The sequence below is a fragment of the Protopterus annectens genome, chromosome 17.part0 (genome assembly GCF_019279795.1).
Source record: "Protopterus annectens isolate FY-2018-M chromosome 17.part0, PAN1.0, whole genome shotgun sequence".
NCBI lineage: Eukaryota > Metazoa > Chordata > Ceratodontiformes > Protopteridae > Protopterus > Protopterus annectens.
The window spans coordinates 546,725,121-546,750,120 of record NC_056751.1 but is presented as its reverse complement, the minus strand read 5'-3'; positions in this window follow the sequence as shown (position 1 = coordinate 546,750,120).

Genomic DNA, 25,000 nt, shown 5'->3' with positions numbered 1-25,000 from the left:
GAGATGGTGTCATTCACTTCCTACTATCCTGTGTGAACCCAGGAAGTAGTATCAGAGATGGTGTCATCCACTTTCTACTATCCTGACTAGAGTACTACATGGCTCCTCTTAGAGTCCTCTTTTAATCAATGCATACATGTTTTCCCTGGGAGACATAATCCATTCTAGAGATTTACAATATCATTGCTAAGCTGACTGCATACAGCTTTAGCACTCATTGCCTTGAGGATCTATGTCTGTGGATGATTTGGAAAGTATCCATGGATAGATGGTTACTAATCAGTTTAAAATGAAGACCTGCAAGATGATGGTAATGTGAATACCTGCCACATTTAGGGATCATACCTCTCAACCTCTTAGAGCAAAACATCTGGGCAAAGCCTAAAATGATGGAGTGGGGGAACAAATAGGGACAGATTTTAAATATTGTTCTTACAAACTTAGAAAGTTGATAGAATAATAAGTTTTGCATTAGCATGAATTTTCTGAAGGATGTGGAGTCTTAAACTCAAATGTTTGTCATTATTTAATGACTTCAATCCTCAGCTATTTGCCAGAAAAGTACAGATTTTCGGAGGAACACACCAAAAATAGGAGGCAAAAATCTGGACATTCTGCGAAAATCTGTACAAATGAGAGGTATGTTTTTATTTTATTTATTTATTTATTTATTTAACATTTGTTGACCGAGAATGTCCGACTAGGTTCCACAGAGCCTGTTTTCAGTGGAGGCCCGGGGAGAAATGCTCCAGATGCATGTCTTTGGAATGTGGTAGGAAACCGGAGTACCCGGAGGAAACCCATGTGAACACAGGGAGGACATGCAAACTCCACACAGAAGGCATGCCAGCCAAGAATCGAACCAGAGAACCTCTTGCTGTGAGGCGACAATGTTAACCGCTGCACCACTGCACTGCCCAATGTATGTTAGGGATACTTCAATGCCAGTCTTGTCACAAGATATTACTGTGGAGAGAAGTCGTTTCATGTCAAAGGTCCATATCTACTGGGCTAATTTTTAATGACAACCTGGTGTTAGATTTGATTTCAGTTATTATTAAATCTTTGTGTTCTTAGCTTAGGGATATTTTGCTTATCCACCCTTTTATTCTTCCTATAGTTTTTCATGAGCTTGTCTTCCTCCAGTTAGGTTACTGCAGTGTTCTATACCTAAGGCTTCCATACAAAGAACCTGCAACTAGTAGAGAACTCTGCATCCTGAATCCTAAGTGGGGTATCCAGGCAGCACTACATTATATTCTTTCTGCAGAGCTTACATTGGTTGCTTATTGGACAGTGGTTTATATTTAATGACCTGATGTTGGTTTATTTAGTCCTTTGTTGTTCGGGTCACCCTTACCTGAGATTTTTTTGACTTATCATCAACGTGTTCCATGCATTTGACCATTTTTTCTCTCTCAAGGTTGTTATTTTTTGCACTAGCTACCTGCCAGCTTAGAGCTTCCTTAAAACTTGTTGGTTTTAAGCACTCAATAAAATTATTTGTTTGATCTATCCTTTTGTTAATGATTACTTAATTTTTATCACTGGTGTGGTTTACATATTATTTCTCGACAATAACTTGTGTGTCAACTTTATTTTGTTTTATTGCACCTTTTTAGTATTCACTTCTTAATTGTGTTATCTTGTTTCAGTTAAATTTATACCCTCTTCCTGCATTTTATTGTCATGTTTTATTCTCTCTGTGATACAATTCTACAGAGTTTAATCACTATTGCTTTTTAGCCTTCTTTTCTTGCATTCAAAATAAAGTTTGAATATGCAAATATGCGATAATTTAAATGAAGTGTTCTGCATTATAAATGTGATTTGATGCAGAATATTTAAAATGTCTTTTTCTGGTTGGCATTTTACATCATTCTGTCTACTTCAGCAATGCAGTTATGTGATTTAAATGCAGTCATGTCACGTGTAATTAATTATAGTAATTCCTTCAGTGTATATATATGTAGAACATCTATTTCAGCACTTCTTGACACATCATGAAATGTTCTTTCATAGAACTATTTGAGGTCTTTAAAATAGACTGTGAAAGAAAACTGAGACTTTTTCTCAGAATGTTAGTGTCTAGTTTCAGTCTCACACCTTCATCAAAAGCACTATTTAGGCTGATATATATCTTTTCCTTTCACAGGATGTGGAGATTTTTGTAGGGAAAAAGTAGAATCTGAATGATTGGCCTAAGTTTAAATATGATATAATTGTTACTAGTATTACTTTTTGTTTTATTTTGTTATCATTAGCAAACTACACAAGCATTACAAATGTCAAGTGCACAAAGTTACTATAAAAAGACTACCTCGTTCAGTGTTTTTCCATTAGCATGAATTTAGGGCACTAGACTTTATATCTTGCATATGTAGTTTGCTTCCTTGGCTATGGCTTGACAAATAACATATGGTTTCCTTGTACAATTGCTGTACTACAGTAGAAGTGTATACTCTGCCTGGATTTTCAGTTATTAATAGTCCCTCTAAATACAATGAGAGTGTCACTTCTGGATCCAGCCATCTTCTAAACCACCTGGCCTGGCGAAGACTATAAAGTTTGCAAGCTGGTCAGGCTATACCAAGCTTACTATCGCTTGCTCATTATGTAGAAATAGGATTCTTCAAACATTCTCAGCAAGTGTTTAATCCCTCCAGTATGTGTTTGCTCCCCAGTCTAATACCAGTAGACTGCATCTGGTACACTTCCACTGGAAGGCATTTAGAGGGGTGTTTTCACAAAGGGTGCAATTCACATCAACTAACTCTTCTCTACAGAGATAAGCAATGGAGTTCCTCAGAGATCCTGCTGGTAAATAAATGACAATCTTCTCACTCTGTCATGGAGATTAAACACAGAAACTCTGCAAAAGAAAGCCATTTGTGTTACTTGTATCTGCAGTGTCTTTGTTGTAGTCACTACACAAAGCTCAGCATCATAGGTGAAGATGGGAACATTAACTCACTGGCAAACTAAGAGATTTAACATATAGTTCATCTCTCACTTTTCCACCATAGTTTGGCACAATGCCTGCAGTACAGATGTCACTGTACCTGCTGTAGTCAGTGTTCTGATCCCCACTGCCTTCAGCCTAGAACAAACCCTCATGATTAATGCCCTCCTGAGGCAGTTATTCCACCCTCAGCTGCATGCAGCTCTCCTTGAGGTCTGCTTTAGTCAGTGTGAGCAATGTAACAGGTGATCCAGGAATGGAACAGGAAAGTACCCATTATATGCCACAGTCTGTCTTTCAATTTTAATATCTGTTCAAGGAATTTGTGAAATGATGTACTTACCATTAAAGCAGTCATGCAAAATATACTTAATGTTTTCTATTTTTCTTTAATCTGCATTTGGTAGGATATCCTAGATAACTCAGAATATGCATATTTTTCTTTTCTTTTGTTTTTAATCAAGATTCTTTATTAATGCATTTTTTTTGTGTCTTTCAGCTTTTCCCTGGTAGGGGTCGCCACAGCGGAACTCCAGTCTGCTAATGATTGGTAATTGATTTTTATGTGTCGAGTTACCAGCCCTGATACACAATCTTCAACGAAGGTACGACCATTCACGCATATCTCCACGCAGAAGATGCTCTAGCTGAGAGTCGAACCGGACAGCGTCTTACTGTGAGGCAACAATGCTACCACAGCACCACCACCGCGATTAATGCATAATAATTATTATTGCTTAAACACAAACAAATGTATTCATTTGACATAAGAATGTAAGCATATCATCTGTTAAACTGTAAACAGTACATTGGTTCATAGGTGTGTACTAGGCTAACGGCCCTGGAGCCTATATAAGCCTAGCCCAAGAAGATTTCCTGGCATGTAAACACATCAGCTTTTAAAGTGGAGCCTAAACTGTTTTCATCTCAGATGACCATTCTTTCTGATAACTCTACCACTATTATATCTTCTGGCTCAGTCTGACTAATAAAAAGAGGCTTCAGACCTGTTCACTTTCCAAGTTACCCATTTACCAGACAAATAAATAAAGTCTGTAGACCAGTTCACTTACCCAGTTAACAAATAAAAGAAATAACACATATATAAATATATAAATAAAGTTTCAGTGCTCATCCTGTCACTGTTCACAAACAGATTAGTCCATGTTCGGTCTTACCCTCTGAATGACAGGTATGCTTAAAATTGTCTTGTTCTCTGCTCTTACTAGCCTGCCCATCTTACTTTTTTGACTGAAAGTCAAGTTACCTTAATTAGAGCTCCCCCCATCCAAAATCATGAGCCCCCTTCTGTTTTAAACATTATAACAACCCATAGACAACACAAAGAAAAAAAAACTAAGGGTAATGCTGCTCAACGCCAGAAGTCTAAACCTTAAGATGCACGCACTCAAGACTCTCCTCAGTATGGAGAATATTGATATCTGTGCAGTAACAGAAACTTGGTTCAAGGCTCCCGAGAGCACCCCAGCACTACCAGGCTATACTTCATACCATGCTTTCCGGCCCCAAAATTTGGACCGAACTACAAAAGGAGGGGGAGTATCCATATTTATCAACGATACCCACACCTCCAGGCTAGTGGCACTGCACGAAGCTTCAGAGACCATCCATGTGCGACTAACAGTGGGCAAAACTGCCTTTCAGTTTGTAGCCTGCTACAGAACACCCTCCCAAACACAGGAACCTCACTCGGCTTTCCTGAGAACACTGGAGAATATGAAGGTCTCTCCAAACACTTTTATATAGGGTGACTTCAACTACCCAAACATCAATTGGGAAAACTACTCAAGCCCAAACACCCTAGCCCAATGGCTCCTAGAATTTATAAACTCAAATGCTATGGAACAACTGGTCACCACTCCCACAAGAGGGGAAAACATACTGGATCTGGTCATCACCAACATGGAGTCTCTATGTTCCACACCAGAGGTATACCCCTCATTAGTAAGATCAGACCATAAACAAATCTCACTGGACATCCATATTCCGTCCCCACCCCCAGCCAAGGAAACCACGGTGAAGAACTTCTCAAAAGCAAACTTCACACTTCTCAAAACTGAGGTGGAATCCTTCAAAGCCCCCGGGCCAGTGGACAATATGGCCCAAAATGCAGAATCCTTTACAAAAGCATTCTATGGGCACCTACAGGAATGCATGGAGCATGCTATCCCAAATAAAACCAAGACTCACTCCTCCAAAGGCAGGAGACCTGTCTGGTGGACCCCGGCCATAAATAAGCTATACAACAGAAGGAGAAAGCTACTACATGACAGAGCAAAATCCCAAAAAGGGAAGGCGTCACTGATCAGTACTAGCAATAAAATCTTCTCTAAGGCCAGCTTTGAAAGAAAAATTGCACAAGACACTAAAGATAATCACAAGGCCTTCTTTAGTTATGTCAGAAACCTGGGAGGCAACTCCCAGATATGCTCGGAGTTAGTGCAAAATGACAAAAAATTCACTGAACCCACAGACATTGCCAACATCCTGGCAGCAAGGTTCAGTGCAAACTTCTCCCCCCCTTCCCCCCCAAAAGAGAAAATGTCTATCCCAACAGAGTGTAGCCTTCCTGAGATCACAGATGCACAGGTGAGAGCTGCCCTCTCCAAAGCTAAAAACACAGCATCAATGGGACCAGACGGTGTCCCGGGCTGCTTCTTACATGAGCTCCAAGAAGAACTAAACCCTCATATAAAGTCACTGTTCAATCTCAGCCTTACTACAAGATATGTTCCCAAGGAATGGCATACAGCAACAGTGGTCCCACTCCACAAAGGTGGTGCCACAACAGACCCCGGAAACTATCACCCTATAAGCCTGACTAGCCTGGTCTGCAAAGCTATGGAACGTATCATCATGGAAATCATAAACAAAGACATTGGGAACCTACAGACACTGGATCCTACCCAATTCGGCTTTGTTAAGGGCAGATCTTGCCTACTGAACCTGGTCGACTTCTTTGAAACAGTTACCAAAGCCATAGATGAAGGGAAGGTAGTCCACACAGCCTACCTGGACCTCGCAAAGGCCTTTGACACAATACCCCACTCAGGCATCATAAATAAGCTCACCAGCTTAAATTTCAACCCCTATGTCACAAGATGGGCTGCAAACTGGCTCAGGGATAGAACCCACATGGTCAGAATAGCAGGTGCCATGTCAGACTCTAAACCAGTTACAAGTGGTGTCCCACAAGGCTCAGTCCTGGGACCTCTCTTGTTCGGTATATATTTCTCCGAGGTACAGGCTAACACGGGTGGACTATGGCTGACCAAGTTCGCAGATGACTGCAACTGGGTACTATAATCGACTCTCCGACTGACACAAGCATCCTCCAAAAGGGTCTCACAGACATGGATAACTGGTGCCAGAGCCATGGCCTAAAGCTAAATGCCAAAAAGTGCATAGTCATCCCCTTTGGAAAAAACAAAGTGCCCATAAATTACCACATAGGTGGTAATCCATTAAGTACGGAAGAAGTAATTAGGGACTTGGGGACCTAAGTAGATAGCAATCTCTCCTTTGACAATCACGTTGCCAAAGTGGTTAGAAAGACCTTCTATATAGCCCACCTTATCATGAAAGGGTTCACATCTAGATCAAGAGAGGTCATTGTGCCCCTCTACTCATCACTTATCAGGCCCATAATTGAGTACAATGCCCCATTTGGGCTGTACCTTTCCTGACACCTTCAGCAACTGGAAAGACCCCAAAAGTATCTCACCAAGAGGATCAAGGGGCTCAAACAGATGCCCTATGCAGTTCAGCTAAAGAAACTCCACCTCTACTCAGTTGCGTACTGCCTACTCAGAGGCGATCTGTGTCTGATGTATAAAGCCATGTCCAACCCAGAATTAATGGACATGCTTCACCTCAGGAAATCTAAATTCCTTAGAGCTACACGCTCCATGGACCTGAACCTCAGCACAGAAATAAATAGGACATGCTGGAGGGACAGATTGATATCCCAGAGGCTCCCCTCACTCTGGAACAAAATCCCAATCCATGTCAGGCAGAGCCCCTTACTGACCCTCTTCAAGAGAAATCTTGACGAATGGATGGGAGATCATAAGTTTACCCCTGGGATCTCTTCTGTGTCACTGCTTGACAGAGGTACAGTAAATAAACCTTAAAAGGGCTACCTTCTGTGACCTACTATACAAAGGCCCAGTCAACTAATCTAAAAGGGTGGCGAAAGCCAAACATACTCTGGCTGGGCTTATAAATGCCCTAGGGCAGATAGCCTAGTATCAACCTATCAACCTATCAACCTATAATACATGCATGCAAAACCATCTCACTTCACATTCCAATTTTTTTTTTAATATTCAGTATGGTTTTGAACATGCCAAAAGCTAACCTCTACACAATGGAGGTACTTACAGGATTTGCTACAGTCCTGCATCCTTGTGTAGCAAATGAACAGCCAACCCATCGATCACTAAGCCAAGGTTTTCTAATGAAAGAACATGGGGTCGGGGTGGGAGTAAGCTTCCAACCCGTAACTAGTCACAGTTAGTGCAGAACCCTGCTGCCAGGTTATTGACAGGTACCGCACACTACTACCATATTGCTCCTGTCTGGTGTGGGCAGCACTGGCTACCAGTTCAAATTTGGATTATGTATAAGGCCCTAATGCTATTGAACTTGTCATACATGACTTGCATCCCAATTAACTGAATGATGGTTAATGGTGCCGTACACCCCTACTAGGATTCTAAGCTCAGCAGCTTGATACTCTCTTGCAGTAATTCTGTCAGTGATGTAATCCAAAACAAAAATAAAGTCCATAACTACATAATACCACTTGCCATGTATGTTTATAACATTTTGTTCATAGGTTCATAGGTGTATACTAGGCTAACAATCACTAGGATCCTTATAAGATTAGCCATGCAACCTAGATGTCACCCACAAATTTGATTTATATAGGGGATGATTTGCTGACTGCCTCTGTCCATCAGAGACATAGGTACCAGGACAGTGGTAAATTTGAAATTACCCATCCACTGGTCCAAGTTGCACTTAAATATGGATAGGGAGGAACTCTGCTTCAAATGTATGGGAAGCCTGTCCCAGAGAATGGGAATTCTCTGAAAAACATATTTGTCTCTATAACATGTCCTGTTTATGTCACAAGCAAAATTTAGGTCTTTTAATTTAGTAGTTCTGATGCTGTTTGTTTTGCAGATGTGCAAAAGGTTCATCAAATATGGTCCGGGGATGCCATGTATTCCAAATAAAGATCACTTCTCAGAAGTCGGTATGATATCAAGTAAAGAGACAGGCTTAGCAGCAATCAGCATAGGACACTGTGTTTGCTCCCTGTATTCTTTTTTTAAGGAACCTTTATGGACATTCCAGTTGCTGCACGTGTGTGGTCAGGTACATACCAAAGGGGGAATTATACTCTATGTGGGGTCTGATGAGGACCAAGTACAGTGATAAGATGACCTCTCTGGACCTAGTTGCCATGCTCTTGCTTATATGCTGAGCAATATACATGGATTTTCTTTGAATACATTTTGATCAAAGTCTAGTTTACTAGGTACAGGAGTTCCCAGATCGCTGCTAATGAATCAACTTTTAGGGGTGTTTTATTGATGACGTAGTTACCTGAGGTGGCTGAATTCCCAAAAAGTACTATAATACATTTCTTGATATTGCTTATATAACAGTCAATATCAATGAAAGAGGTGAGAGAGACTTTGGACATCAGATACTCATAAGAAGTGGAGGGCAGAGACACAGCCTTTTAAAACCAACACATCAAAAGGGTGGGAGGGTTGGGAAAAATTTTCAAGCAGGCTACTAGAGAGGGATCCAATCAAATAAAGCCAATGTTGGAGCTCTTTCAGAAACATTAGTTAAATGTACTAGTGGGGGATTGGGCATAAACAGAATGTCACTTTAAGTAGATAAATGATAAGCAGAATATAAAAGGTCTGAAGCACAAATTGGAGCAGTCTCAGTTCTCTCACTATTGACCTTCTGCTACAGTTTAAGGTACCAAACTATGCAGAAATTTACCAGTAACACTGTTTAAGAAAAAACAAAGTCAGGTGAGAACTGCTTAGTCCAGCAGGTAAACCCCTAGCTGCCATTGTATTGATGTTGAGGAGAAAATGAAATTTTGTGTGAGGAAACTTGCTAGTAGGAGTGGACGATTTACTGGCTTGGGTGTAAGACCAGCACAAACTCTTGCAAATCCTTCCAGATGCAGTGGAGATTTGATCCTGTTGTAGGTTGGTCCCTTAGTAAGGCATTCTTTATATGTAATAGGGCTTAAAACACAGTGAAGTGAGACATGCACTCAGTCCATTGTAGGTAGAACTTTAGTCATCAGATAAGTGATTCTTAGAAGACTGAGCAAGTGAGGTTGGAGCAGGCAGATTTATCACAAACTTTGGGTGGATCCCTCTGGTTACCTCCATCTTTGTTACATCATAGTGGGAGTATGTGGGCATGTGTGAGCAGGATGTTTGTTGTGCTGATCCTTTCCTTTCCGGGTGGTGGGTTTAGCCCTACAAAGAAAAAGAAGTGGGGTGGGATCCAAGTTAACTAGTTTTAAAACATTTTTTTAAGAAAATAAAATAATATAAAATAAAATCATTTTTCACAACAGAATAAAAACATTAATTCAGCTAAGCTAACCAAGTTTGCATCTGAAGGGGTTAATCATAGGATTTACCTGTTAGAAATGTATCATTTCTAAGTATCACTTTTAACTTTCCTGTAGTTGTAATGTCTAAATCTAAATAAATAAATGTCATAGTAATAGTTCTGTCATCTAAGAGGCTTTATTTTTGATTGCATTAATAAAAAATGAGAAATTAAGACACCAGTGTTTTTTGGGTGTATATTAAGTCTGCTAGTAAAGGGAACGTGGTGGTGCTTTCGGTGATCCTTCATCAGATCTGCCGGGTTTAGTTGAGGGAAGTGTCTTTTATCACACATAGTTGGCCTCACAGAGGTAAAGCTAATGGGCATTTTTAAGTACTTTTCTAAATTCAGATTACCCATATGCCTTGCTGGGAGTAAGGAATGTATTTATTTTAGTAGTTGGTCAAGGGGGATTGCTTCCCTGAAACTTCGATATCTTTACTTCATAATTGCTGGGCTATGAGTCACTTTTCTTGGTTATTTGGATTTTAAGAGTAAAAAATAATATATATAAAAAATAAAATAAAAGCAAACTAAAATAAAATAAAAGGGGTTCCTTAAATGAATGGAATAAAAAGACTGTGGAAGAATGAAATGATCCTGTCATGTGTACCTAACGGAGGAGTGAGGATTGGTTCCTTTGTAATTTGTACTAAAAATGAATGAGATTTCCTGTGGGGATGTTTATTCTTTATGTTTTGTATATAAAAGTTTGTATTTTAGCGTTTAGGGAAAGATCTAGTTTGTTATATAGGATTTTCATAACTAGATTTAAAAATTATCCTTTTGGCTAGGGACAGTAAAGTCATATTATTTCCCATTCACATGGTAATTTAGGATTGGTCGCTGGTCCTTTTTAAACAAATCGAGAGTTACAATTTCTATGGGATATACATTTGTATTAAGAGCAGTAGGCCTATAGGAATTTTATGGCTAGGTTCAAAGATTTAACAAGTCAGTCAGTGAAACTGTCATTTAAATATGTGGTAGTATAGGAGTGATTGCTGATTAAAGATACTGTTTCTTTTTTTTTTAAAATAAAGTTACACATCATAGAAGAGCTTAATTAACAACAAGGGCAGTAGTCTTTATTTTATGGTGTAAAGTTGGGGTTAGTAGTGTGTGAAGCAGGTCCTTAGCCAAGAGGGTAAGGGCTGAAATTAGAACCTGGAGCGATGTTACTGCAATAAAGGGAATCTTTCAGGTGAGACTTCTAATGCTGAGTTATGCTTTTGAAAGGGGTTATTGTTAGCTCTATGTATCCCACATTGATTGTTTTTAGTGTGGGTTTTTTTATAGAACAAATGCAATAATAAATTACTAAGGTTCAAAATCTAGCAGTAGTACACAGTCCTGCCACAAAGGTGAATTAAACTACAAGACTACAGCCCCACAGGGTTTAAAATACAATCTGATACATGAGACAGTAGAAATAAGGGTTGCTTTGCCCTTGCAAAAAAAAAAAAGCTTAAGATCATTTTCGCTGAATGTGGCTTTCTGCAATTTTTTTTTCACTTTGTTTAGCTTTTTTGTCTGTAGGAGAAAAAAATCATTGTTAAATAATCATTAATCCATGTATTTGAGTAATTATCAATAAATCAGCTTAAGTTGACAACAAAACTGTAAGTATTTACAGTGCAAAATATGGATTTGAAATAAATATTTTAAAAACTGTACATCACCAATAAGATAAAAAGAAAGTTGTACAGAGAACCTTCCCAGTTCTACCAGTAACTCACAGTCTGGGAACAAGACAATAGTTCAAACCACTGCAGATACATCATTTTGGGGGAAATTATATTCTGAAAGAAGGAGCAGAAAAATACTCATTATACATCCTTTTCTTATAAACATATATTCTGTCAGATGCGGTATAGCATTGAACTGCTTAATATATATATTCCATGGAGGGCATTACAAGGACACAGCGATCTTTTTTAACAAGTAAAAATAAACGAAAAGCTAAGGACTGTTATAAATGACATAATGGGCCTGAAACACTTAAAGCTATGTATAAAAATCTACTGTCATAACAGTATATAATATTTGCAAAAAGAGTAATATTTCTGTATCACTGTGTGGAAGTAAACAAAAAAAAAAACACAAGCGTGCATCACATTGTTGGTATGGCCATTATATATTATGTAGTGACTTAACAGTATTAAATATATCAAGTATTTTTCAATGTCAAACTAAACTAACTTTTAATAAATATTATATCATGCCTAAAATAAAAATATCTTCCCAGAATGAAAATAGTTTTGGCAGATGACAAAATGTCATTTCCATCACTGAGAGAGCTCATGTGCACTAAGCTAAGGTTAAAAATGAGAAAAACTGATAAAATTATGGGGCTACATTTTTTGTTCTTAAAATTATGGCTATATTTGCTGCTTTAAAAAACATCCTTCATTCTTCTCATTGTACTGTGCACACCAAACATGATGCCTCATTTGAAATTAAAAAATAATGATGGTTCAACCCAAATTATGGCAACTGGCTCATCCAAGACTGTGGTGTAAGTTTCAGGTCGAATCACAGATCACTGATATAGTTAGATAAGGCTGTGCTAAGCAAATTAAATAGAGGCTCATTCATTTGGGGTTGTTCAATATTTTAACCAAGAATTTTTGCTTCCACAACTTATGGCACAATTTTTAAAAAACAATAACGGCATTACTATCTCCTGCATGGAAGGTAATGTTTGGGCAACAGATGAAGAATTATCATTCTAGACAGCAGTGTGAAAATGCTTGTTTTATACCCCTTGAGTAAGGTGTAGAACTGAGTGTGCGTATGTACCTTTAAAAAGCATTTCCAGATGTAAGCACGTGCATAGAAATAGTGAGCACATGCAGGCAGCAGTGCCATTTTGAGAGAACAGCCATAATGTTAATATGTATGAGTGTGCTAGTCAATATGTTTATAAGTATATTTAAGTTACAAAACCTCATTCCTGATGTGTTTGTGTGTAATAAAACTGGTTGAAGTGAACCCATGAATGTTCCTCTGTTTATCCTGATGAGACGAGCAACATAGTGTCAGAACTAGCATTAAGAGAGCAACTTCTTCAAGCCTTGAGGTGCAGAGCTGAAGGTGAAGGCAGATTAAGTTAGTTGAGTGAAACAGAGTTTAGACAAACAAAATAAAAGTCCAGAAACAAACTTAAGGTAATAAAAAAATTGCACAAATGACTTATTTGATATAGAAAATTAAATGAAGCATTTGTAAGGCACAAAATGCATTATTAATCAAAAGAGTAGCACAAAATGTAATATTAATGAAATAAAAGGCACAAAATGTATTATTATTTAAACAAAATGTTCAAAACTACGATATTTGATAAAACTATCAGAGATCTTCATGTGGGGCTCAGAATTATCTTTGGTTTGCATAACGAGCATGTCTGAAGTAAAACGGGCACAAGAAAAGTATAATGAGCAGAATAAGAGTTTAAAAGGGCATAATGGGTACAATAAACGGGCAAATAAGGTAAAAGAGCAAAGGAACTGCATGTTTTTTAGTAAAAAGACCATGTCTGGGCACAGACTACTATTTCACATTGATTAAAGCCATTCAAAGCATAACTAGAGTTGTTAGAAGTATCTCAGAGTGTGCAAATCATTTGCAGAGTGTGTTACAGAGTTATTACACTGCAATTATTTCAAAGAGTTTGCTGCGTGCAAAGTACAGTTATTGCAAAGTGCAGTCAAAGTACAGCCATTTCGAAAAGTTTCTTGTGCTGTGTGCATTTATTTACAGAGTACCGCCATTTCAAAGTGTTTCTTATACTGTACAGCGTTATTTTGCAAAGTACAGCCATTTTGAAAGGTTTTTGTACTGTGTACAGATTATTTGCAAAGTGGATTCATCTCAAAGTGTTTCTTACTCTGAGCTTTTTCCACTGTGTACAGTTTATTCACAAAGTACAGTCATTTTGAAGTATTTCTTACACTGCTAAGGAGTGGTTTCACAAAGTACAGTGATTTCAAAGTGTTGTTGTGCTACAGAGACTTATTTGGCAAAGTGCAGTTATTTCAAAGAGTTTGTTGTGCTATTGGGCATAATTACAAGTATTGCCATAAAGTTTGGGCATATATATTTATGTATGTATGTTCATATATAATTTCAACCACATTCACCATTGTGTGTTGATATGGCAGAGGCATTTTGCAGACCACATCATAATATAGCAGATAACTGGAGAGTATTTGAGCAGGAATGTGATATTTTCATACAAGCAGCTTTTTATGACAAAGAAGCACATACAAGGGAATTCATTTTGCTTAACTTAGCTGGGTCAGAAGCCATTGAAAGAGAGGGCTCATTTGTGCATGGGCCAGCAGTATATGCAGGAGAGGGGGGAACCACCATATTGTGATACCAGCTGAATAAAGGGAGGAACCTAAGTGCTTTAAACATAAATTTAGAGAAATGTGTAACCCCCAAACAAATGTTACATTAGAGAGGCACTTATTTTATATAAGAGACCAAAAGCCAGGTGAAATTTTTGCATCTTATACTATTGACTTGAGAAATAAAGCCAAAACATGCAGATTTGGTGACTTAAAATATGAGTTAATAAAGGACAGGTTTGTGCATGGTGTTAATAGTGCTGCAATGAGAAAGATTTTGCTTTGTGACAGCGATTTAACATTAAGCAAAGCCATAGAGATTTGTCAAATCCATGAGCTCACAGAAAAGCAGACAAGTATGCTTACAAGTGATAAGAGCATGGTTTCAATAGCCTCTAGAGCAAACATAGACAGCATACAACACATGGCAAGCAGGAACAGGCCTAAGCACATGGTAGCTACAGCCCCTGCAGGGTTTCCTGGGAGAAGTCATAGCTTTTTAGCAAGTTCTAAGACTAGCTCAATAAAAAGGGCATGCTCAGTGCAGTATAAGGGTGAGTCAGCAAAACCCAAGTCAAGTCTTATTGTTAACTGTCATAATTGTGGAGCCAGTCATGAGTCTAAAACAGAGAAGAGCTTAGCATTTGGTCAACAATGCCACAAGTGTAGAAAATGGAATAATTTTCAAAAGTTTTGTAAATCGAGCAAGCCTCATTCAGTTATTAAGAAAGGTCACTCAAAAAAGCAAGTAGATCATATGGAGAGCTGCAACCCTATTTTATATGCAGATGGCGTATCAGGGGTCAGTGAAAAAGGTTAATGCAGTAGATTTATTGGCAAAGAATGAAATATTTTGTACTGCCCTGATCAATGGCAAACCCACAGAGCTCAAAGTAGACACTGGTTCAAAGTGTAATGTAATGTCAGCAGAAACATTTACTAAAGTGAGGACTGGTGAGCAACTTAATCTGGCCAATTGTGCAAAGCTTGTTGCTAATGGAGGTGAATAGATTCAAACTGAAAGTTCAGTAGTGCTTTCATGCTATTCAGCTAGAAACAGTTACAGCTTGCAATTTTATGTAGTCCTGTGCAGTTATTATTAGGTCTCAGAAAACAGTTTGAGAATGAAACTACTTTCTTTTACCAAAGACGTCCACCATGTAAGCACATGTCCCTATTCCAGCTTCACTGATGCTATTTTCTCAGAGTATGCTGATGTTTTCAGCATTAGCCGAGTTAGGTAAACTTCCAGTTGTGTACTCCATGAAAGTAGACCCAGAGGTCAGTCCAGTGGTCAGACCAGCAAGAAGAGTTCCAATAGCTCTGCAGGACAAAGTCAAGGTCCAGTTAGATAAAATGGTGCAGCAAGGTGTGATTTGTTCAGTCAAAGATCCAACTGAGTGGGTGACTTCCATGGTAGCTGCTCATAAGAAAATTTCAGATGAAATCAGAATATGCATTGACCCAAGAGACTTGAACAAGGCATTAAAAAGACCTCATCATCCTATGTATATAGTCAAGGAAATTGCCACCTACATGCCAAATGCCACTGTTTTTTTCTGTCTTAGATTCAAAGAGTTAATTTTGGCAAGTAATGCTTGATCACAGATTTTCACTACTGACTACATTCAGTACCCCAGTCTGGATACAGATTCCTCAGGATGCCTTTTAGAATAAATTCTGCCAGTGAAGTCTTTCAGTGTGCAATGGAGCACATTTTTTCAGGCTACCCATGTGCAATAATAGTTGATGATTTACTAGCTGGAGGTAATGGTGAAGCAGAGTATGACAGAAATCTCAGGAAAGTTCTGGACAGAGCGTGTGAAGTGAATTTAAAGCTCAGTCCTCTGAAATGCAAATTCAGACTGCCAGAAGTTACTTATGTAGGTTATTTATTTACCAGGACAGGACTACGACCAGACCCTTATAAACAAGCAGCCATTCTTGAAATGCCAGCTCCAGACAATGTCAAAGCCCTACATCACTTTCTTGGTATGGTTAACTACTTGGGCAAATTTATCCCTGACTTTAGTAAGTTATCAGCGCCTTTAAGAGAGCTGGCATGCAAAAATGTTGACTGGTCATGGCTAGAACAACACCAGAGAGCATTTGATAATCTCAAAAAGCAAATTGCCAACCCACCTAAATTAAGGTACTATGATGTCCACAAACCTGTAGATCTTTCCTGTGATGCTTCAAAGTTCGGTCTTGGTGCAGTTATTCTTCAAGAGGGCAGACCTGTTGCCTATGCATCTAGAACACTTAACCAAAATGAGACGCAGTATGCTCAAATTGAGAAAGAACTTTTGGCAATTCTGTTTGCATGTTTGAAGTCCATGATTATATTTATGGCCAAGCTATCCAGATAGAAACTGACCATCAACCCCATGTCATTATTTTAAAGAAGCCTATGCATTCAGCTCCAGCAAGACTAAGTATCATTTCAAAATGGTGTATACAAAAGGCAAACTTCTTTATCTGGCTGATACCTTATCCAGATCACCCAGAAAAACCACGGAACAGCTTGATGCAGAGAATTTTGACTTTGATGTCATGGAAGTGCATACTTTTTCTACCATGAGACTGGCTGAGCTAAGAGATCATAAAAAACACTGATCCAATTTTGCAAAAGCTTAACCACTTTATCAATGTAGGATGGCCATTAAAACAATCTTGTATAGCCAGAAGTGCAACCTTATTTTCCATACAGAGATGAAATGCTGATGGAAGATGGTATTATTTTCAAAGGTCTGAAAGTTATTGTTCCTGCTTCCTTACAATGTGAATACATTCAGATTTTGCATTGTGGCCACCCAGGTTCTAATTCTACTAAAAGAAGGATGAGAGGACTAGTATTTTGGCCTTCTCTAACGAAAGACATTGATAAAGTGCTTTCTTCTTGTTCATTGTGCAACAGTACTAAGCCGCATTTGCAAAAAAAGCCACTTCAGCAAAGCCAAATTCCTGAAGTACCTTGGTCAACAGTAGTAACTGACATATTTAAGTGGAACAGTCAGCATTACTTAGTGTTGGTAGACTCTTATTCAAATTCGTTTGAGATCGATTTGCTACCTAACCTAATGTCCAGTGCTGTTATTACAAAGATGAAACATAATTTCTCAGTCCATAGTAGTCCACACAAAGTTATTTCTGACAACGGTTCTCAGTTTACCAATCAATTGTTTCAGAGATTTGCAAAAAAGTGGGATTTTATTCATGTTACTAGTAGTCCTGAATACTCACAGTGAAACAGCCTTGTTGAACACGCAGTGCAGAATGCAAAGCAATTACTAGAGAGGTCAAAGCATGACAATACTGATATTTATTTTTATTTATTTTACATTTGTTAACCGGGTGTGTCTGAGCCAAAAAGGCCCTTTTTCAGCAGAGGCCTGGGAAGAAAAGCTCCACAAAGAAAAATTACAGACACATTTAGTTATTTAGACATGATCAGTATACACACAAATTACAAGAGACATGTTTTTACAGTGGTATGCGGCATATAAACAGTTACAGTGGAGAGAACAAACAAAAAATATTAATTTTAAAAATAAAGGTAATTAATAGATTTGTGGTGTACAGCTGAAATTTGTAACATAGGTAAAATACATACATAGTACACAGGTACAGTACATATATTGTAGATTAGCCAGTGTTTGTGAGTAAGATTGAAAACTATTATCAAGTGCTGTAGATTTAGTATGTATATGTTATCCATTTTCACTAGCCTGGGGTGCAATCATGGCACTGCCAGCTATGCTTGAAATGTTGCCTGATGAGGTCTTTATAGGAGGCTTTGGATGATGTGTTTTGAATGCTAGTAGGGACAGAGTTCCATTTTTTAGCCACTGAACTACTATATAGTGCATCTCCAAAGCTATTGTAGCTGTTGGTGACTTCTAGTAGTAGTTTGCTTGATGATCTAAGAGGCCTTTTGGCTGAGTGATGTTGTACTAGGTTTTTGAGGGCAGGACAATTATTGGGAAGGTAATAGATAGAATGACAGAGGCAGAGCTGATTGTAGGTTAGGAGGTTGGGCAGTTCAAGCCAGTGGAGCTGTCTCAAAGCAGTACAGTGATGAGTTCTATATGAGCAATTTGCAGCAAAGTGGGCAATTCTGTTATAGCAGGCTTCCATTTTGCTTAGTTCAGTTTTGTTGAGATTAGTCAGAATGGGAGATGCATAGAGTAGGGTGGATAGAAGTTGGGAGTGAGCAATGGCTGATCTTGTGTTGTTGGTAAGAAATGGTTTGATATGGTAGAGTGACCCCAGTTTGGCATGTACTTTTTTAATAGTTAAGTTGAGATGGCTATCAAATTTTAGGTGGGAGTCTATGGTTATTCCCAATAGCTTAACCTGTGCCACTGGAGCAATTGGAGTAGCATTTGTGGAGTAGATAGTGAATTGACTGTTAGTGTTTTTGTTAGAACTGGTTATAATCATAAGCTGAGTTTTCTTTGGATTGAGGATAAGTTGGGCTTTGGTAAGGTAGTTTTCAATGTCAGAGAATGCTAGTTGAGTTGTTTGCAGGAGGGTGGGAATGTTTGTGCAGCACAGATTAAGGTAGTATCATCTGCATACTGAATTATAGATGCATGCTGTGTGGAGGTATGGAGGTCATTTGTGAAGACTGTGAATAGTAGTGGTCCTAAGATAGAACCCTGTGGGACTCCTATAGTTATGGGCAGCTGAGGAGAGAGAGAATTTTCCCATTTCACAGCTTGGTACCTGTCAGTTAAGTAGCTTTGGAACCAGGTAAGAGTGGAATTTGATAGATGATATTGGTTTAGTTTGTTTAGCAGGATTTGCTGTGAGACTGTGTCAAATGTTTTGGACATATCCAAAAAAAGAGTTGACACTTGTAGGCCTTCATTTTTGAGATGGTTTACTGTGTCTGTGAAGCAGAGGAGGGCTGTAGTGGTACTATGGGCAGGTCTGAAACCATGCTGAGTAGGTGACAGGATGTTGCTGTCTAGAAGATAGTTTAGCATCTGGGTATGGATGCATTTTTCTAGGATTTTGGCCAGGGGGAGAGTAAAGCAATGGGTCTGTAGTTATTAAGTTCAGTGGAGGTCCCGCCTTTATGTATGGGTGTAACATAGGATATTTTCCAGAGTTTGGGCACATAGTTTTCAACAATTGATCTGTTTATGAGAGTGGAGACTGGGATAGCAATAGCATCTGCTGTGAGTTTCAAGAAATAGCTGGGGAGTAGGTTGGCTGCTGTTGATGAAGTTTTTGGTTTGGAGAGCATGCTTTTGATTGAAGTGGTGGAAACTGTTTTGTGGGTAAAGCTTGTATTAGTGTTATTTGTGTTGGGGGGATAGTGAGGAAGGAACTGTCCTGTGATACTAAGGATAGAATTGAGTTCACAAAGTGGGAGCTGAATTGTGTTTCAATGGGAACTTTAGTGTCAGGGATGGTTGGTTTTGGGGTAGCCTTTTGGGTGGATTTTAATAGCTGGTTTACATTTTTCCAAAATTTTTGCAGGTTGTGTTGGTATTTAGTTTGTAATATTGTGTAGTAGGATTTTTTTGTCCAGCCTAATGCATTTTTTGCACAGTTGCGCAGTTCTTGGTACTTGGCTAGGCTTTGTGTTTCTTTGTTATTTCGATAGTAAAGCCAGGCAGTGTCTCTGGACTTTTGGATTTGTTTGGTTTCTTTACTGAGCCAGGAGTTTGTAGAGGTTCTAACCTTGATTTTGCACAATGGAGTGACAGTGTGTAGGTGTTGTAGAAATGTTTTGTTGAAATGTGCTACAGCCTGGTCAAGTGGGAGGGTTTTTAGGGAGGTCCAGTCACAGTTACAGAGTAAAGTGTTGAGGACCTCAGGAGAGAATTTTTTTTGTGTTTCTAGTGGATATATAGTTAGTGGTTTTGCATATGCTTGTTCTATTATGTATCAAGAATATTATGTTGTGGTCACTTAAGTTGTCTGGGAGACTGCCTGTATGAGGGTACAATGTGGGGTTGTTAGTTAGGACCCAGTCAAGGATGGATTCCCTTTTAGATTTTTTTATCACATCTAGTTGGAATTTGGACTAGCTGCTGGTAGCCATGGAGATTTATTAGATTACTTGGTGGATCTGATATACAGGTGAGCCAATCTAGGTTGGAGTCCCCCAGTATAAGGGTTTCTTGTGAGTATGTGGAAGAACACCAGGATAAGAAGTCTTCAAGGCTAGCAGGTGTATTACCAGGTGGAATATAGATCACAATTGTGGTGATGACCTTTTTAGGGTGAAGTTGAAGTTGTGAGATAAGTATGTCCCAATTATTGGGGGAGGGGTAGGAGTTTGGTAATTGACAGACAGTTAAGTTGGACTTGTACAGTAAGGCAGTTCCACCCCCTTTACGAAGTGGTCTGTCTTGTCTAATGATATTGTACCGGTAGGGAGAACTTCTGAGTTAGCTATGTTTTTATTTAGCCAGGTTTCTGTTAAAGCAACTATGTCTGGGGAGTAGTGTGCTATTGTGGCCTGGAGTTCAGGTATTTTATTTTTGATACTTCTAATATTAATATTTAGCATTAAAAGATGGTTTTGCTGCTGTTGTTGATTTGCCCAGGGATGAAGAAAGTGGGGGGTGTTATGTTCTGACATTTGTGTTGGAGCAGTTTGTGTTGGACAGAATGGATTTGGGCCTGGGTTGGGGTGGATATCCCCCCTTATGGTGAGCCTGGAGTTAAAATGGTTATACAGATGTTGGAGTTGGTGAGGAGTGTGAGAAAGTATTGTGTTTTTTGGAGTAGGAATGAGAGCATATGTGTTTAGTTCTGAATTGGTCCATTATGTAGTTCTTGAATAACTGTGGGCAGATATTATTATAATGTGTGGTGTCTGTATACGACAGTGCATAATGTAGTGTTGTGCTACTAAGTTTAGGGATATTGCTAGAGTGATAACTTGTGGTGTTGTAAAGAATTATGAGAAGACAGACTAGACTTAGTTGTGTGATAGTCATGGTTATAAAGTTTAAGTTGTTTCTAGGTGGGGGGTCAGAATAGGAATTATAGGATTGCACTATATGTGGATGGGGAAGTAGTGTGGGTGATGTAAAAAATGCCTAGTGGGAATGAGAGTGATTGGGAGCATTTTGTGTGGAGCAAGTTGGTGTGGTATAATGTGATATGACTTGAGGAGCTGTGATTGGTGGAGGTGATGTGAGGATGAGCTGTGGGTGTGGCTGTGATTACTATAAATATAGAGGTAGTGGGGGCAGGAGGGAATAGGGGGCAGGGCAGGGGAGCGGAGAGAGCCAGCGAGCGAACATGAGGCAGAGCCAACCAAGACAAGAGAAAAAAGTAAGTATTACTTTACAAATCTGAACACTTTAAACAAATTCCTGAGGTCTAATGGCTTACCGGCAAGCAGAATGTAATTGCTGAAGAGCACTTGTGTCCTGGTGGGAGACTAGAAATTTAAAGATGGCTCCATGCTCAGCAGGATTCTAATATAGACTTTGTATTGGGGGAGGGAGATAGCACAAGAGGTGTAAACCAGGTGGAATGCAAAGAAACCAGAGAGGCAATCAGTGGAAATCAGTGAAGGCCTCAGAGGGGGTAAGTAATAATTCAAGCTACCTGTAAAGTGAAGGAGAGAAGAGACAGCAAAGTTTATTAAGGTTGGGAGTGTGTCTTCACATTGACTTGCTGATTAGTAACCAGTTTGTGCACAGATTAGAGTAGGGAGATACATTAGCAATGAAGGGGAATGTATAGAAATGCAAATAAACAGGTGGGCCTCCAAGTGATACAAACTAAGGCAGAAAGCACTGAGAGGGCTGCTTGATGGTTAATTTAGTCACAGGAATGTGAATTAAATGTATACTGTCTATTGGACAGTTAGGATTACTGTACTAGCGGGGTGGGGAGGACACAAGGCTACAACAGTCAGTTTTATTAGCAAGCTGAGAACTACTAAGAAATACTGCTAATGTAATAGCTTCACTCTCATAAAACATACAAGTAGAATGCCTGGGTGGACTGACCCTGCTCTTGAGGCTCAAAATGTATATCCTTGTTTAGTTTGCAGTACTGATTCCTTCTTATACTGTATGGGTAGAGTGGTAGCCGCAGACTGCAGATTTGCTTGAGTGTGCTCCTGCTCTTGAGGCTCAAAATGTATCTCCTTGTTTAGTTTGCAGTACTGATTCCTTCTTATACTGTATGGGTGGAGTGGTAGCCGCAGACTGCAGATTTGCTTGAGTGTGATTTGCCTGAGATATCTTCTTGAATTTACTCAGTCTCAGAAATATACCATGTAACAACCTTCTTGGCTCGCCTGCTCAGATACTTCTATCTAGGCAAATCAGAACAACCTTGCCTATTAGTTTGTTGGTGCCTAATGCTAAAAACAACAGAGCAGGTCAAGTGAGAGGTATATGTGCGGAGCTGAGATCCTACTTAGTGGAATCTGAGGGTATATAATATGGGAGAAATCGCAGGCATCTTCTTCCCGTATCAGAAATGATATTGCAGTATCATACCTGTGATACAGACTCTAGATCTCAGAGCAACCCTGACAATGTTCATACCGAAGAACATGTCGCAGTGTCCATTCCCATTTCCGATGATGTCCCAGTTGTCCCCAAAGTTGAACATTCCTTGAAGACGGTCCCCATTGCTAGATCCAATTCTGACTTTTACATTACATGATCAGGTCATATTTTTAGATCTAGTATAAAATACACAGAAACCTGGAAATTATTGTTTTATATGTGTCTTATTTTATATGATTGCTCTGTATAATTGTATGTCAAAAGATCATTTCCATAAATTGCATGTCATTCATATATGAACCATTTCTCAAAGAGGGAGGATGTAGAACAGAGCGTGTGTATGTACATTTAAGAAGCATTTCCCAGATGTAAGCACAAGCAGGCACCAAAGCCATTTTGAGAGAACAGCCAGAGTGTTAACATGTATGAGTGTGGCAGTCAGTCTGTTTATAAGTTTAAGTTACAAAGCCTCATTCCTGCTGTGTTTGTGTGCAATAAAGCTGCTTGAACTGAACCTGTGAATATTCGTCTGTTTTATCTTGACCAGACGAGTGACATAAGGGTCCCATAAAATTTAGTCTCAAGGTATTACATATGGTTATGATATGGTCCCGAAGTGAAGTAAGTGTACAGCTGTACTGAACATAGAAAGTCCATCAAAGAGTTTATGACATTTACATGAGCATTTGAATCCCAGGAGTGAAGATCTTTTGGTTATTTCTAGTCAAAGATGTCTGAACAGGTGTGGCGGGCATTGATAATCTGAAGTTTAGGTGGAGATATGATAGAAGTTGCAACTCTATTTTTTATTTCAGGCAAAACAATGCTATGGATAGCTGTCTCTGATTCAGGTACTGGCTCAGTGAAACTGGGCATCCATTGGTGCTCCAAAATAAAAGACATCACTTTGCAGGAGAGGATGATTCCTGTATCAGTAAACGAGGGTGTGAAATAACTACTGACGAGGTTTTCTATTATTTCAGAACAAGCAGTGGTACAATGGATATATATGAGTGTCTTAAAGAAGAATGTTTAATATTCTTGCTTTAGGAATCCTTGGTGTCACTATAATGAAAATAGGAGTGGAGCTGTATGTTATAAATGGAGAATGATGTACATATTTTAATAAATAACCTTACCTGAAAATTGCACGTACAGGAAAATGATAAACAGGATACTTTTCCTTGTCTCAAGTATGAGACACAGAAACATTTGTCATGACTTGCAGATGTCAATATCAAACGTTGGTGAGAATGGGAGCTTGTTGCATTGATGAAAGTAGCTTCAGTGAAGCAAAAAGAACAAGTACTGTTCACCGAAGCTATTTTCATCAACAGCTGAGTTTGACTTTTTCTCCAGTGCTGTGCATCATCAGAATTGCTATATATAAGGCTGTGGGTGTAGGGGGTACAGGGGAGTTTGCCCCCTGCAAAAAAAAAATTGTTATAATGTTTGCCAAGTGTAGTTTTGAAGAACAGTTTCTGATTTGTTTACATTTGTTGAAACTGCCTTTGGCGACTCAACATAAATCCGAATCTGAGAGCATGTTACATTGATGAAGTTAGTTTCAGCAAATGCAGAAAGAAGTACTATTCGCTGAAACTACTGTCACTATTAGTGGACTTTGTCATTTTCTCTACTCCTGTGTGACCTCATATTTGGTATGTTTTAATTTGGCAGGGTGACCCACTTGCATGCAGGGCACTTGCCCCCCCAGCAAAAATGCTGTTATAATGTTCGCCAAAGGTAGTACTACAGTGTTTTCTGTGAGCTTGAAGGAAAATGATGAATGTCAAACTGGGATAGCTGAGATATAGCGCAATGGAACATCTTTTACAATCCCTGGTGAAGAAATCAGGTTTATGTGTATATATCAGCCTTTTGACATACATTTGTTATTTCTCACTAAATGTAAAACCTGCCAGTAATTGCGTGGTGCTTTGGTGAGTACACCAATGATTTTTCAATATGAGTATTGTGTCTTTTTGCTTGTCTGAGGCCCGTCAAGTGCTTAAAGTCTATATATTAATAACTAGTTGTTGTTTTACACACTCCGATTATCAGCACAGTTAGCATGAATGTTTAATTTGTACTTCTAATTTCAAAAGTGGCAGTTGCATTTGAACTCAACTCAATGCTCTGGTCTCAATGAAAAGTTTAAATTGCTAGTGTTTTAAAAATTAAGGTCTGCTAAGTTGTAAACTGTATCTGGTATTCATTCACTGTCAGTGGTACAATAGGTAGCACACTTGCCTTTGGTGCTATGGTCTATTCCCACACCAGGTAGATTCATTACTGAAAATGCAATATAGCATAAGGGAAGTGTTGCAGTCCTGAGTGTGCATCCTTCAAATGAGATGTTAAACTGAGGACACATCTGCTTGAGTTGGTGGCAGCTAAGGCAGATGTAAAAGATCCCATGGCACCTATCAAAGAGTGGGGAAAGTTCCTTGATGCCTGGGCCAAATTTCACCTAGTAGTATAAATACCAGCGGCTACTA